Source organism: Dermochelys coriacea, chromosome 3 (genome assembly GCF_009764565.3).
Source record: "Dermochelys coriacea isolate rDerCor1 chromosome 3, rDerCor1.pri.v4, whole genome shotgun sequence".
Taxonomy (NCBI): domain Eukaryota; kingdom Metazoa; phylum Chordata; order Testudines; family Dermochelyidae; genus Dermochelys; species Dermochelys coriacea.
The window spans coordinates 40,512,872-40,530,455 of record NC_050070.1 but is presented as its reverse complement, the minus strand read 5'-3'; the positions used below and the strand labels follow the sequence as shown (position 1 = coordinate 40,530,455).

Sequence of the window (17,584 nt, the reverse complement as noted above, 5' to 3'; positions counted from 1 at the left end):
ATGGTATTCAGTTTTTGATTAATTCATCTCCTTTTCTTATGCAAGTCCTTGCAGCTGTCAAATTCTGCAAACAAAAATTTGAAAACCCAAGGAATATTTCAGTTTGATTTAGGCATTCATATTCCTCCTCAAAATTCAGCTTATGAAGGCAAACTTTTCAAAAGCAGATAAATATCTAGGCTATTTAAACCAATCCTTTAGAGGATCATCTATGCATTTAAGAATTTACATTTCCAACTCACTTCAGCACCGTCTTTCTGCAAACTTGCTCTTGAGAACGCAGTAGTGGGTAAGTTACTGCAGGTGCATGCTACAAACAAGTAGAGACTTCAACAGAAATGGAAGCCGGAGAATATGCTGCTTGTCATAATCTCACATCAGCAACCAGCTTTCAAAGGCAACACACTAGTGAAGGAGCAGCTGGAGTGATCTTTATACACTTGTGAAAAGTCTCTCTCCCCTCTCAGGTCCCCATTGGCTGTCTAAAAATCAAAAGCCTGGCTCTGGATACAGTGCAAATGGGTATCTTCCTCTTTGCAAATAATACAATACCCATGATAAAATAGCAATTCATTGATATTCTTTGGAAGAGCAAAGTTATAACCAGAGCAGTGGTTTTGTGGGATACTTAAGTAATAATTTATTATATTTAATAGAATTTTAAGCAAGGTTTTAAAGGAAATTCAATATTCAATTAAAACAACAAAATCTTATTCTGTATCTTGCGTGAAATCCTGACCTCACAAAAGTCTAAACTGACTTCAATGGGATCAAGATTTCATCCCCTGGCTTTACTGTGGTATTAAATTAATCTTTCTTTACTCTTCTCTACTTCTGTTTTGCTTATAGCAATCTATTTTACCTATTTCTGGCCTGTTATCATATTAAAATGAAAACTCATTGTTCTATACACAGATTCTAGTCTATTGTAGTGTTTAGACCAGAATCTCCAGCACAAATATGGCTACACAAAAGTAACAAAAATAGAAATGTTCCACTGGAATGACCTAATTTTGATTATCCAATGAAAAGCAGAACTATTATATAGACAAAGCAGTAAATTATTATAACAGTCCATTTGGATTTAGTCACATCACTAGCACAGTATTTAATGCTAGTTAACCCACTATATCACCAAGAAGTATCATGAGAATAGTAATACTCCATGCTTTGCATTTATAAAGCATCTCCCATTAAAGGATCTCATAGAACCTAACAAACATAACTGAATTAGTCCTCACAACATCTCTGTGAGATAGAGAAGGTATTACTGACCTCTTTTTTAAAGATGGAGAAACTGAAATACACACAAACTTACGGCAACTTTTTCCAAAGTGGCCAGTACTTTTAGTTGACAGCCCAAGAGCAGTGAAAGAAGGCCCCTCAGTCAAATCAAGGAACCAGTAAAAGTGAACTCTCCAGCACCGGTTAGGGTTGCCAACCCTCCCTGATTGGCTGGGAGTCTCCCGGAATCGGCCTCAATCTCCCTGTGACTATTAAAGGCAATACGGGAGATTTTAATAGGCCAAAGTCCGGTTGGCAGCGCAGCAGGGCTAAGGCAGGCTCCCTACCTGTCCTTCCTCCAGGTGGCTCCCAGAAGTGACCGACAGGTGCCTGCACCCCCTAGGCACAGGGGCGGCCAACAGGTCTCTCCGTGCTGCCCCAGGGCAGAGCATTGAGCCACCTGGGTGCCCCTGAGCCTACGAGCTGGCCATGCGAGTCGCTTCTGGGAGCCGCCCGAGGTAAGCGCTGCCCAGCCAGAACCTGCACCGCAGTAGGTTGCAAATATTTTCAGCTGGCTATAGCTCTAGGGGTGTGATCACGTTAGAATGGGTGATCTAACAGCAACTTTTCCACCTCTAACGTCTATGTTTCTTGCACAGTAAGATTGCACAATGATTGGGTATAATTGCCTGTATACTGTTATATAAAATCACATCTTTCACATACTTGGGTGGGATTTATGTATTTTTGTCACAATTAATTGTGTTCTTGTTGACTACTGTGCAACTTTATTACAAAGCATATTTTAAAAAAATTAAAAATGAAAACAAAAAGGAGATTTTTTTCCAAGGAGAAAATCTTATAATAAATAAAATTCATAATTACACTGATATGCCAAATATCACCTACAGCAAGGTCCCAAATCACTCAGCTAAGGACTCTACTTTGGACACAAAACAGAATGGTTCTTGGTCATCACTAGTGTCCCATTACCAGTCTTCTAAAGAATTTCATTTACTTTCACTATGAATTTATCAAATTCTTGGGGTTTGTCCTGTACATTCCCTCTCCTCACTCTCTGCCCTACTCCTGAGGACCCGAGTACTTGGTCTAATTTGAATATCAATGTCAGAGCAAGCTTAAAAAATATAATATTTTTAAATATTTAAATATAAAATAATATAATAATAAACAAGCCAGAATGTGGCAGGAGTCTTGCCCTGTTTCTTAAAGGACACAATAAAAATGACAGAATGATCTTATTCAGTCACTTTTCTACAAGAGCAGGCCTTATATTTTCTTATAACAATATTTTACATTTTTTCATAATTGAGGATACTAATGTCTCCTACAAATAAAGTTGCACTGTCAGTTAGTATACAAAACTAAGGAAGCTTTGAACATAGCAAATTAGAGTAATCCAGACCAGTTTGGCCAGAGTAACTAGGGGCTGAGGAAATATATCATGTTAATCCTGCAACAAGAGCAGTGGCTTTTATTGGGGTTCCATTGGAGAAAGAGAGGAATCTTTCATTGACTTCAAGGGACTTTGGATTAGGCCATTAGAGACAACAGGACTAGTCCATATTTACGATTTATTCCTTTCATGGTATTGACCAAGATATATGTTGGCATACATGGATAGCATATAAGAATTGCACTTGACCCTTAGTTTGAAGACCTATTAGCAATTTTTAAAATCCTGTAAAACTCTTTAAAGCTGCCCTTTCTATGCTATGGAACACTGCACCAAACTTAAACTCTGATGGATGTCAGAATTCCATCCTTTCCCATCCATTTCCTTTATTCCCTCATTACAGCATCTGTCCCCTCCTCTGCCTTCTTCCACCTTCTCCTGGGTACTCCTTTGCACTCTCCTATTTTAAAAATGATGCTCTTTTATTTCAAGTAGCTACAAGGCTGTTCTCTTCTCTCTAAGCACTGACCATAATTCTTGAGAACATGCCAGTTTCTCTACCTTGTGTCAGCATCAAGGGAGGGGAGGCAGCTAGCATCGCTTTAATTACTGAGAGCATTGCTTGAAATTGTGAAGTAGCTCTGATAACATTAGTGTGCTAGGGCAAGAGGCCTGAAAACCTTTAAGCAATGAAAAATCAAGGATCTGCATCTATAACTTCCTGGAACTCTGCTCTTTGCTAAAGGGAATCAGTGTGAAAACAACTGGAAATTTTCTCAGACATTTAAAGCAAGTATCTATCACTGCAAATTTAGCTCTACAAATCTGTCTGTATGTCTCATATTGAATGCAAACTGAGAAAGCATAAAAAATTATAATGCCTGGAAGTAATAAACCATACCCGATACTTACCCACTTGTATTGGAAAATTGCTCTGATTTCCATTGAAAAATTAATTTATATTTGCAAATGTTTCATCAGTCAAGCAACACATATCTGGCTGCTGAATCTTGCCCATATGCTCAGGGTTTAGCTGATTGCCATACTTGGGGTCAGAAAGGAATTTTCCTCCAGGGCAGATTAGAAAAGGCCCTGGAGGTTTTTCGCCTTCCTCTGTAGCATGGGGCATGGATCACTTGATGGAGGATTCTCTGCTCCTTGAAGTTTTTAAACCACTATTTGAGGACTTCAATAGCTCAGACATAGATGAGAGGTTTTTCACAGGAGTGGGTGGGTGAGATTCTGTGGCCTGTGTTGTGCAGGAGGTCGGACTAGATGATCATAATGGTCCCTTCTGACTTTAGTATCTATGAATAAACACATTTAACTGCTCACATTTTAAGTAGACTAGTTCTTTATTTCTAAGAAGCCACGCAAATAACTTAGGAGCCTAACTACAGCCCATTACAGGGACTCTGGCACACTAGTAGGAGGAAAAAGAACTAATAATTTAAAAAAAGCTTGCATGGATGTTTTGCCAATATACAGAGGGAATTTAAAAGAATTCCTCTGTTTTTGCAAAATTTTGAGGACCTCTCTTACTTAGGGCCTGATCCAGTGATCCTGATCTGAAAAGGTGCTGAGCAACCACACTTCCAGATGTATTCTATGGAGCTGCAACTGCTCAACACCTCTGAAATCTTGCCATAAGTTTCAACTGGAGCAGGAACAGGCCGTTGCCTGTTTTTGCCTGCATAACAACGCAACAGCAGTTTTCCCGTTAAATTGTTTGCTTATAACTTATTCCAGCACTGAAATTGAACCTTTTGTTGGTTGCAATAGTTGACTAACTGGCCAACTGGAAGTAGGGTGACCAGATGTCCCAATTTTATAGGGACAGTCCCGACTTTGGGGCTTTTTCTTATAGAGGCACCTATTGCCCCCACCCCAGTCCCGATTTTTTACTCTTGCTATCTGGTCACCCTAACTGAAAGGAACAAATACTGGAAAGGAGCTATTCGAGTCTCATGAGATTTCCAGCCTATTTATGGAGACCAAAGAGGTTCAAATAACATTTATATAAGCATCCAAATCATTTGGATGCTTATCTGATCTGAACCTCTGAATTTCAGAGGTTGGCTTTTTACTACTTTTATACTCACTCTGCAGCTGCATTTGCAAATGAGGATGTGCAATATGCCATATGTACGGATCCAGGCATAACACAATTGCAATTTTATCCGAACCAAACATTTATGCACTAAGGCCCCAATTTTGCTATTCATCCTGCATGGGGGCATATCTTGTCCTGCATGAAACCCCAGTGAGATAAATTTAGTGAATGGGGCTGAGTATGGGTGCAGTGGGTGACTGATGCACAGTGAACTACAGGATCAAGGCCTTCATTACTCTGGTGTATATTTTAATAGAAAGGAAATTCAAACTCTTTGAATTGCTCTGTGGTATGATAAAGATGTTTCAGGGAAGGGATACCTAATATTCAATCTGTATAAAAGCTTTGATAACCCAAGATAACGCTGGGAGGCACAATACAAAAGATGTCTACGGATGGGGTAACACCTCTGTTAGATGACTGTGAAGCTGCGGTGATGGAAGAGAGCCACACATCCTACCTCTAGACTAAAGGTAAAGCACTGGATTGCTCTTGCTACAGTAAAGGGACCAAGAATAAATTTTTGAAAAGTGCTTCTGTGATGTGGGAGGCTAAATCCCATTTTCAAAAATGATTTTGGTATTTAGAAACCTACATCCCATTGAGACTAGGGCTCTGTCTGAAGTGCCTGAGTCATTTTTAAAATTGAGTTTTAAGTATCTTGGGTATTTTCAAAATTTTACCTCATTTTTCAATTTTAGGCAATCATCGTAATTAGGGCTGTCAAGCGATTAAAAAAATTAATTGTGTGATTAATTGTACTGTTAATAATAGAATACCATTCATTTAAATATTATAAATGTTTTATACATTTTCAAATATATTGATTTCAATTATAACATATAATACAAAGTGTACAGTGCTCACTTTATATTTATTTTTATTACAAATATTTGCATTGTAAAAAACAAAATAAATAGTATTTTTCAATTTACCTAATACAAGTACTGTAGTGAAATCTCATTATCATAAAAGTTGAACTTACAAATATAGAATTATGTACAAAAAATAACTGCATTCAAAAATAAAATTATGTAAAACTTTAGAGCCTAAAAGTCCACTCAGTCCTATTTCTTGTTCAGTCAATCGCTCAAACAAGTTTGTTTACTTTTGCAGGAGATAATGCTGTACACTTCTTGTTCACAATGTCACCTGAAAGTGAAAACAGGTGTTCTCATGGCCCTGTTGTAGCCGGCGTTGCAAGATATTTACGTGCCAGATGCGCTAAAGATTCATATGTCCCTGGATGTTTTAAAAACCATTCCAGAGGACATGCGTCCATGCTGATGATGGGTTCTGCTTGATATGATCCAAAGCAGTGCAGACGAATGCATGTTCATTTTCATCATCTGAGTCAGAAGGTTGATTTTCTTTTTTGGTGGTTCGGGTTCTGTAGCTTTCGCATCCGAGTCTCTTTTAAGACTTCTGAAAGCAATCTCCACACATCGTCCCTCTCAGATATTGGAAAGCACTTCAGATTCTTAAACCTTGGGTCGAGTGCTGTAGCTATCTTTAGAAATCTCACATTGGTACCTTCTTTGCATTTTGTCAAATCTACAGCGAAAGTGTTCTTAAAATGAACATGAGTCATCATTCGAGACTGCTACAACATGAAATATATGGCAGAATGCGGGTAAAACAGAGCAGAGACATACAATTCTCCCCCCAAGGAGTTCAGTCACAAATTTAATTAACACATTATTTTTAATGAGCTTCAGCAGCATGTCCTTTGGAATGGTGGCCGAAGCATGAAGGGGCATACAAATGTCGAGCATATCTGGCACACAAATACCTTGCAATGCTGGCTACAAAAGTCCTATGTGAATGCCTGTTCTTTCTGGTGACATTGTAAATAAGAAGTGGGCAGTGTTATCTCCTGTAAATGTAAACAAACTTGTTTGTCTTAGCGATTGGCTGAACGAGAAGTAGGATTGAGTGGACTTGTAGGCTCTAAATTTTTTGCATTGTTTTGTTTTTGAGTGCAGTTATGTAACAAAAAAAATCTATATTTGTAAATTGCACTTTCACGATAAAGAGATTGCACTACAGTACTTGGATGAGGTGAATTGAAAAATACAGTTTCTTTTGTTTATCATTTTTACAGTGCAAATATTTGTAATAAAAATAATATAAAGTGAGCAGTGTACACTTTGTATTCTGTGTTGTAACTGAAATCAATATATTTGAAAATGTAGAAAAACATCCAAAATATTTAATAAATTTAAATTGGAATTCTGTTTAACAATGTCATTAAAACTGTAATTAATTGTGCTTAATTTTTTTGAGTTAGTCACTGGAGTTAATCGACAGCCTAATAATTATATAAAAGATACCTCTCATTTTGGGCCCAATCCTGAAGCTTTCTTATCCCACTGACTTGAGTGGAACTACTTGCATAAGTCAAGGATGCAAGACAGAGCCCTTCAGATGTAATTTTACCTCCTCATCTTCTTATACACAGAATTTCATGTCAATTTAGGTTATTTACATCCATTAATAAAGGTATTGGACATTCACTTGTCACTCATCCTATGCTAGAGGACATATTACAATGTTGTCGTTAAAATGTACATTCCCACAGAAATTCTAGAATAAATAATATAACTTAACTGCATGTTCATTGTACCACAATAAAAAAAAATATTTGGCACAACACAAATTAAGCTCCCAAGCCCTTCAGACAACCTGGTCCCAAACACCTGAAAAAAAAAAAAGATGGACCTTGCACAATGTCCAAGTAGGTTCACAAATTTATGGACATCAGAAATGCCAATCATGAATCTGACATTATGGTTTCAAGTAGACTTAGAACTTGCTATCTTATATAAGTAAAAGAATTGGAATTCACAGGCTTGCAAATGCTATGGGGTCTGATCCTGCAAGCCTGCCACATGCTGAACTCCCATTTAAGACTGGCCCCTGTAAATCCTTATGCACATAAGTAACTTTACACACATGAACAATCCCACTGAGTTTAATGGGATAACTCATGTGCATAAATGCATGCAGGACTGGATCCTAAGTCAATAAGAGCTCTGCATGTGCAAGAATTGTATGATGGTACCATATGTTGGTGTTTTTACTGACATTTTTCTGCAAAGCTGACTGCACTTAAATCTACAGTACATTTAGCCACAGAAGAAAAGTTACCTTTTCAAAGAAGAGGCCCCAAAACTTCATTTTTTACATGAAAATTTGGATTCCATAGAATACAACAAAATGTGTGAAAGTAATAATAATACTTAATACTTAGCACTTCACAGTGCTTTACAATTTCAAAGTGCTGAACAAACATTTAATTATTCTTCACAATATCACTGTGAGGGAGGAGGTAAGTGAGCAAAATGATTTTTTAAACCCATAATTTTTCACAGAATCTGTCCATATGTAGAATCTAGTGAAAAAATATGAAGATCAGAGTTTGACAAGAATATAAAGCACTGGTTTTTGTTGACCCATGTAAGTGTCATCTTAGAAAGAGCTAAACTAACTGATCAGTTATTTCCTGCCACCTTGTAGAGACAGAGCTGTTTGGAATTGAAGGATGAATACCTTGTAGTTAGTAGGCCAAATACAGCCTGGAAGTAACACCTCAAACTCCACTGACATCACTGGAATTGCAACTGCTTATTCCATGGCTGAGTTTAGGAAACTCACCAGTTCACCAGGAAACTCAGTAAGAAAGGACAGCAAAATCAATCAGTCTAATTCAAAGACCCATATGAATTTGTCCACTATTCTCCATGTACAAATGAAATACTGGTCCCATTAAAATCAAGGGCAAACTTCCCATTGACTTCAGTGGAGCCAGGATTTCACCCTAAATGCTTACTGGATCAGCTTTAGCTAGGGTTGAATATTATCAAATTGCAATTTGAGCCTGATTGGTACAATCACATTAGTAGCCTCAACAAATCACACAGCACAAGAAAGGTTTCAGAGTAGCAGCCGTGTTAGTCTGTATTCGCAAAAAGAAAAGGAGTACTTGTGGCACCTTAGAGACTAACAAATTTATTAGAGCATAAGCTTTCGTGAGCTACAGCTCACTTCATCGGATGCATCCGATGAAGTGAGCTGTAGCTCACGAAAGCTTATGCTCTAATAAATTTGTTAGTCTCTAAGGTGCCACAAGCACAAGAAAGTAACACTCAACAAAGTAGACATTTACATGGTATAATTCCTAGTAAGCATTGTTTGACATTTACCAGGCCAAATCATTTAGCAATGGCTATCAGTTTTAATCAGTTTTAAAATTTCTGTCAGATGCCATTTCAAGCCTAATAGGTAGCAGATTTGCTTAAAGTGGAATTGAGTTAATGGGAGGTTGCTGTAGTTGATAGACATTTATGCAAATATTCCCCCAGGTACAGAAAATGGCCATTTTGAGCAAAGAACTTAAAGGCATCATTGACTGATTAATTCTCAAAGTGTTCCCATTTCACTATTTTAATGTGGTTTATTTAAGAAAATGTAGACCATGATAATCTTTCAGAGTCCCTATTTTTTTACATCATTCACCCAATGATGTTTCCTAGTCCTACAATCTATATCTAGTTGAATAACTAGTCCCAGTGGTATTTATGATTTCAAGTTAAAGACAAATTTTTCCTCTTTTTTCCCCTTACGTTAAATAAATCTAAAGATTTAACCTCATTTTGTTGGAGTGGGAGAGTTCTGATGGAAATGGAAAGGACAGGACAGGAGTTATTAGGGAGTTGCTGAAAAGGAGGAAAACTGAGGGTGGCCGCTAATTGAGGGTTACAGAAGGTGAGGATTAAGCTGGAGGGCTATCAGAAAATAGTATGATTTTTCTGAGTCGAGGCAGAAAGTTCAGTAGTGAAATCTCGACTCTTCTGAAGTAAATGGGAGTTTTGCCATTGATTCCAGTCGGGCAAGGATTTCACCTCAAGGATCCAAACCTTTCACTTTTCATCAGAATTGAACCACCAATCCCTTTTGGATTCTTCCCATTTCTGTAGTAAGCAACATTTCTCACCATTAATAAACTGCACTGGAAAAATAAAATTTGCATTTCTGAACCTTGTCCTGGCAGCGCCCCTCTGTGTGACTTCAGAAATATGGGAGCCTGATGTAAGAGAAAATAAAATGCAGGCTCACTTAAATTACTTCTATGTCAGTTCACTGGGTAAGCATGATCTACCATTTTCACCTCTATTGTATATTACGATAATGTACCTTTCATAGCACATAAGTGCTTTCATAAAGCTCTTCTGGACTCATATATAGTGGATACCATTTAGAGGCCAGCATTTGCCAACAGTTATAATGCAATGGTATCTGAAATATATATCACAAGTCTCCCCTATACTTAGACACCTACAAATGTTGACCTTTTAATTGGTAATAGGTACATAATATATTTCATTTTTCTAATGTAGTTTATAAATATGCTGTATTCATAATTCTTAACCAAGCTCAGTAAATAGGCAACACGACAGCAGATGAAAGTTTGTGTTAATAAATGCAAAGTAATGCATGGTTCATGGAAAAATCTGAATTACTCATACATCTAACTGGGTTCTAAAGTAACTCTAATCATCTCAAGAAAAGGACTTGGCAACCCGCTCAATGAAGACCTCTGTTCAATATAGAGCTGAAGTCAAAAAGCTAACAAAATGCTAGACTACATAAGAAATGGGATGGAGAAAAATATGGAAAATATTATGAAGATGTTATATAAATCAATGGTTCATCCTCCTCTGGAATACTACATGCAATACTGGTCACCCCATCTCAAAAAGCTTTTCAGATTAAAAGGGGTTCAGAGATGAGCATGAAAAAATCACTAGGGCATAGGAAAACTCTCATCTGAAGAAAAATGGAAATGATAAGGACTAGCAAGGAAATGATTAAGAAGAGACCATAAAAATAATGAATGGTATTGAGAAAGAGGTTAAAGAATTTCTATTCTCACTGTTTCATAACCCAAAACCAAAGGGACATTCAATAAAACTGAAAGGCAGCAAACTGAAAATTGATAAAAGAAAATATTCTTTCACAGACTGTGGAACTCATTGCCTCAGGATGTCATTGAAGTCAAAAGCTTAACAAGATTCAAAGAGAAATTGCACACATACATGAATAGCAAGAACATCCACAGCTATAATAGTAAGAACTACAAGAAGAAGTTTTAAAGGGGATCTAAAGCTCATGCTTCAGAGTTTAAGCCAATCTCTAAATATTAAGGGTTAGGTGGAAACTCCCCTAGAGGCCAGATTATACCACCTTTGCCTATTGCAGGATTTCTTGTACCTTCCTCTGAAATGTCTATCACTGTCCACTGCCAGATACAGAATACTTAAGTCCATGGATCACAGCTCTGAGCCAATATGGCAAATTCCTATGTTTGAGCTCCACTCAGCAACAGCATAGAGCCTCTTAACTTCAGCAAGATGTTCCTTGAACAGTTGAGAAAAGATGATAAAAGATAGGCAAGGGGGTGGAGCTGGCATTGCAATGGAGGTAACCAGGTGGCTGGAAGTGCACACATGGTCTGGGTTTCTGGTTGGTGCCCTCACAATCTCTCACCAAATCCAAGTCCTAAAAGGGAGGAACTAACTGAACATTTCCCAGCCTTAAATCCCTAGTGGACATTCAGAATTAAAAGACAACATCTGAGATGGTCTGGTTAGGGCAGCAGAGCAGAACTCAGGAGACCTACATACATCTTATACAGTTTTGGAGAAGTCACTTAATCACTCTGTACCTCAGTTCCCCACCTGTAAAATGACTGAAATAATCCTATTTAGTTTGTACACTCTTCAGAGCAAGTATAAGGGATTATCTCTCACTGTATGGTATATAATCTCATAATGAGGTTCCAATCTAATTTGGGGCCATAGGTGTTACTGTAATACAAATAATACATTAAAATATAGTTTTATCATAAAAAGACAGTAAATATCCAATCAAAAGAATGGGAACAAGTACGCAGAGTCTAATACAATATGACAACTGAGCAGTTCATGAGGGGGCACAGCTAAAATTAAACCTGTGTCACTCAGCATTCTTAGCCCTGCCTTGGATATGGCTGTATAGTTGAAAAAATCAGTGCCTCATTTGAATGCTGTATTATGCAGATATTCTGACAAGATATTGTCTAATATAAGGGTTAGTGAGAAAATATTGGATAATAGCCCAGAATACAAATATACATTCTTCCAAACACACTTCAAACTCTGAAATCAGTATTGGCCCCTTGAATATGCAGCAACAGCCCAGCAGCCTAGATAAACACAACACTACAGTGCTGAATCTGAGTAAAAGAAAGTTGGACTGTAATTGCTATGATTTTCCTTTGTTATTTGAAACTTTTCATTTGGATGGAGTTTGAGTGTTAGGAAAATGGCAAGAGAAACTGCCATTCAAGCCTAATTCTTTTACATATGAAAATATCAACACAGCTGGTGGATTGTCTTTTAAGCACTTTGATCTGCTTTGGGAGAGAATTCCACCATGGACATTTGCTACAAAGTAATAGAACTTGTTACCTTTAATGGCTCTTAAATATGCCAGCACATCAAAACAATGGCCCTTCGTGTTTGACAGTAGGAACTACTTTAATGCCTGGATGTTCTAAGGCAAGTTTTATATATTGTAGATACTGTTCCTAGAAAAGTATATTCTGAGAATCTGTCTATTTGTCTGTAACATCTTCATGTGCCTAAGCAGAGGGTGTGCTAATAAATTGTTTCTTTAAAGACTGTCTTTATCAGCCAATGACTATTCTCTGTGCAAATACTGACATTCCAAAATGGCCTCCAAAAGAAGAAAATAGAGATGCCTTAACCAGAACAAAGAAACTTTATACCTATTAATAACCATCACTGAACGGCAGTAAACTTTAAATGAGAAGGGAAATGTCTATCTGCAATCTTGTATAGGCCTTTTCAAGGTCTCCAGTTGAAAAATTAGTATGGGGAAATAGTTTTTAGTTTGTGTAATGACTCATCCACTCTCAGTCTTTATTCAAGCCTAATTTAATGGTGTCCAGTTTGCAAATTAATTCCAGTTCTGCAGTTTCTCGTTGGAGAATTGATACCCTTAATTGAATTCTCTCATTAGAGTTGGTATGGCAACCCCCATTTTTCATGTTCTCTGTGTGTATATATATATATATCTTCCTACTGTATTTTCCACTGCATGCATCCGATAAAGTGGGTTTAGTCCACGAAATCTTATGCCCAAATAAATTTGTTAGTCTCTGAGGTGCCACAAGTACTCCTTGTTCTTTTAACTTTTTTGAGTAACTTTTGGTACTGAGTGTGAACCGCCCCTGTCCTTCCCAGTTACTGCCCTGCCTTCCCCAGCTCCATTCCCTTCTCTGTCTACCTGGCCCCCTGGGCATGTGGAGAGATTTAGGGTGGCTGTATTCACATCCTACATACAGTTGTAATAATCTTTGTAAAAAATATGCCCGGTTTGGTATCATTTGAAAACTAATAACTCACTGATCATTAATATTCATGTGTGATGTATGAACATAGCGTGTATTAAGAGTTATGGATATATGCTGGGATTATGACTAAAATGTATTTAACCAGGCATGTCAGAGGCAGATGATAAACAGATCTGCCCTGGCAAAGAAATGAGTTTACTTCTCTGACCAACCCAGTCATCAGGCAGACAATGAAGGCACTTTTACATGTAAATAGTAAATAGGGCCATCAAACTAACAAGGGGAATGGGGGAGATTGCAGGAAATAGAACAATTTGCATTTTTGCAGGTACCAGCAGGGGAAGAAAGAGCATGGAGCTTCCTCCACCACTAGACTCCACTTCACATTCCTCTCAGTTTGAATAAACTTTACTTTGAGAGGTGACCCTCAGAAGAATCCATTTTAGAAGTTTACGGATCGATAAACACAGGGGGACCGAACCTCAAGTGATAAGCAATTGAATCGAAGAACTCAAGGGTCTGAATGTGCAGGAGGCTTGGAATTACTTGGACGTGTGCCACCAGTAGAAAAGAAACCTAGATATAATATATATATTTTTAAAGGTTTCAGAGTAGCAGCCGTGTTAGTCTGTATTCGCAAAAAGAAAAGGAGTACTTGTGGCACCTTAGAGACTAACATATTTATTAGAGCATAAGCTTTCGTGAGCTACAGCTCACTTCATCGGATGCATCCGATGAAGTGAGCTGTAGCTCACGAAAGCTTATGCTCTAATAAATTTGTTAGTCTCTAAGGTGCCACAAGTACTCCTTATATTTTTAAAGTTACCATAGGGATAATTACTCCAGCCAGGACAGGCTGGGCATTTTAGAACTCACTACTCAAAGTATTAAATTTAAGCGTCAGAGAGAAATACAAATTATGAAATGCATAGACCAGTCAAAAAACTAAAACAACACACTTTGAAAGAAGTATCAAGTAATAACAACAACAATAATACAAGTTATGTGTTGGGAGGTGAGCGTGAAAGACAGAGATTGTGTGTGTATGTGTGCGACAGAGAGACACACACAGTGTGTGTGTGTGGGAGAAACACGCGCTGCCCCATAAGTACACTGCCCTTTGTAGATCAGCACTCAGCAGTCTGAAACCTACTTGTTCAGACACAGCAACAGCTGATAGCAAGCTCCCTCCATCCTGAGCCCTGTTGTGTCCCTCCCCTCCCCTCTGTGGAGATGCGGTACAGGGGCAGGGGTACACCCTGACATCAGCGGCCTTTTCTAGCCCCTCCCCCCCCACTCTGCACACAAAAGTAGAAAGCCTAAAAGGAATGGAAGATGGGAAGGATCAGCATGAAAAGCTACCTCTTGGAGGTCAGAAAGTGAAGGAGAAAAGTGAGAAATGCCAAAAGCCAAGCAGAGTTGGACCTTGCACAGGAAAGTAAAACCAACAGTAAAAGGTTTAATAGCCATATTAAATAAAAAGAAAACAAGGAATAAAGAAGTGGGACTGCTATACACTGAGGAGGGGTTGGAGATTAAAGATAATCTAGGCATGGTCCAACAAATACTTTGACTCCGTTTTTAATAAGGCTAATGAAGAATTTAGGGGCAGTGGCATGGTGGCTAACGGCAATGAGGAAATGGAAGTAGAAATTACCTCATCAGAGGTAGAAGTCAAACTCAAATATCTTAATGCGACCAAATCGGGAGGCCCAGATAATCTCCATCCAAGAATATTAAAGGAATTGGAATGTGAAATTGCAAGACCAATAGCAAGGATTTTTAATGAATCCATAAACTCAGGAATCATACCTTGTGACTGAAGAATTGCTAATATAGCACCTATTTTTAAGAATGAAAAAAAAAAGTGATCCAGGAAACTACAGGCCTTTTAGTTTGACCTCAATTGTATGCAAGGTATTGGGACAAATTTTGAAAGCAAAAGTAGTTAAGGACATAAAGGTAAATGGTAATTGGGATAAAATACAAGATGGTTTTACACAAGATAGATCATGCCAGACCAACCTGATCCCTTTCTTTGAGAAGATAAGTTATATTTTAGACAAAGGAAATGCAGTAGATCTAATCTACCTGGATTTCAGTAAGGTATCTGATACAGTTCCACATGGGAAATTATTAATTAAATTGGAGAAGATAGGGATTAACATGAAAATTGAAAAGTGGATAAGGAACTGGCTGAAGGGGAGACTACAGTGGGTCATACTGAAAGGTGAACTGTCAGGCTGGAGGGAGGTTACCAGTGGAGTACCTCAGGAATCGGTCTTGGGAACAATCTTAATTAACATTTTTATTAATGACCGTGGCACAAAAAGTGAGAGCATGGTAATAAAATTTGTGGATGACACAAAGTTGGGAGGACTGGAAATACCACACAAGAACATCTAGACAACCTTGAAAACTGGAGTAATAGAATTGGGATGAAATTTAATAGTGCAAAGTCATGCATTTAGGGACTAACTACAAGGATTTTTGCTACAAGATGGGGATTTATCAGTTGGAAGTGATGGAGGAGGAAAAAGACCAGGGTGTACTGGCTGATCACAGGACGACTATGAGCTGCCAATGTGATGTGGCTATCAAAAAGGCTAATGCAAACCTAGGATTTCCAATAGAGATAGGGAAGTGTTAGCACCATTATAAAAAGCACTGGTGAGATGTCATCTGGAATACTGTGTGAAATTTAGTTTCCCATGTTTAAGAAAAATGAATTCAAATTGGAACAGATGCAGAGAAGGTCTACTAGGATGATAAGAGGAATGGAAACCCTACATTACGAGAGGAGACTCAAAAAGCTTGGCACATTTAGCCAAATCAAATGAAGGCTGAGGGGAGATATGACTGCTCTCTATAAATACAGCAGAAGGATAAATACCGGGGAGGGAGAGAAGTTATTTAAGTTAAGTGTCAGTGTTGACACAAGAACAAATGGCTATAAACTGACCATCAACAAGTTTAGGCTTGAAATTAGATGAAGTTTTCTAACACTCAGACGAGTGACATTCTGGAACAGATTTGCAAGCTAGCAAGAGATGTTAAGAGTAACAAGAAGGGTTTATTCAGGTATGTTAGCAACAAGAAGAAAGTCAAGGAAAGTGTGGGCCCCTTACTGAATGAGGGAGGCAACCTAGTGACAGAGAATGTGGAAAAAGCTAATGTACTCAATGCTTTTTTTGCCTCTGTCTTCACGAACAAGGTCAGCTCCCAGGCTGCTGCACTGGGCAGCACAGCATGGGGAGGAGTTGACCAGCCCTCTGTGGAGAAAGAAGTGGTTCAGGACTATTTAGAAAAGCTGGACGAGCACAAGTCCATGGGGCCGGATGTGCTGCATCTGAGAGTGCTAAAGAAGTTGGTGGATGTGATTGCAGAGCCATTGGCCATTATCTTTGAAAACTCATGGTGATCCCGGACAACTGGAAAAGGTAATGTAGTGCCCATCTTTAAAAAAGGGAAGATGGAGCATCCTGGGAACTACAGGCCAGTCAGCCTCACCTCAGTCCCTGGAAAAATCATGGAGCAGATCCTCAAGGAATCAATTCTGAAGCACTTAGAGGAGAGGAGAGTGATCAGGAACAGTCAGCATGGATTCACCAAGGGTAAGTCATGCCTGACTAATCTCATTGCCTTCTATGATGAGATAACTGGCTCTGTGGATGAGAGAAAAGCAGTGGACGTGTTGTTCCTTGACTTTAGCAAAGCTTTTGACACGGTGTCCCACAGTATTCTTGCCAGCAAGTTAAAGAAGTATGGGCTGGATGAATGGACTATAAGGTGGATAGAAAGTTGGCTAGATTGTCGGGCTCAACAGGTAGTGATCAATGGCTCCATGTCTCGTTGGCAGCCGGTATCAAGTGGAATGCCGCAAGGGTCGGTCCTCGGGCTGGTTTTGTTCAATATCTTCATAAATGATCTGGAGGATGGTGTGGATTGCACCCTCAGCAAGTTTGCAGATGACACTAAACTGGGAGGAGAGGTAGATACGCTGGAGGTTAGGGATAGGATACAGAGGGTCCTAGACAAATTAGAGAATTGGGCCAAAAGAAATCTGATGAGGTTCAACAAGGACAAGTGCAGAGTCCTGCACTTAGGACGGAAGAATCCCATGCACTGCTACAGACTAGGGACCGAATGGCTCGGCAGCAGTTCTGCAGAAAAGGACATAGAGGTTATAGTGTACGAGAAGCTGGATATGAGTCAACCATGTGCCATTGTTGCCAAGAAGGCCAATGGCATTATGTGATGTATAAGTAGGGGCATTGCTAGCAGATCGAGGGACATGATCGTTCCCTTCTATTCGACATTGATGAGGCCTCATCTGGAGTACTGTGTCCAGTTTTGGGCCCCACACTACAAGAAGGGTGTGGAAAAATTGGAAAGAGTCCAGCGGGAGGGC

At 38.7% G+C, this 17,584-nt stretch overlaps 1 protein-coding gene across 5 annotated transcripts in view; it reads right to left on the bottom strand.

The window, feature by feature from the left end:
- DLGAP2 (DLG associated protein 2) overlaps positions 1 to 17,584 on the bottom strand; it is a 725,030-nt gene that overhangs the window by 125,983 nt on the left and 581,463 nt on the right. The window contains exon 1 of one of the 5 annotated variants that reach the window (XM_043510338.1): positions 7,905 to 7,975. The exons of the other annotated variants lie outside the window; for them this stretch is intronic. The gene's annotated coding sequence lies outside the window, so the exon portion shown is untranslated. Of the gene's footprint in view, positions 1 to 7,904; positions 7,976 to 17,584 lie in introns of those variants that run through there. 5 annotated transcript variants of the gene reach the window in all.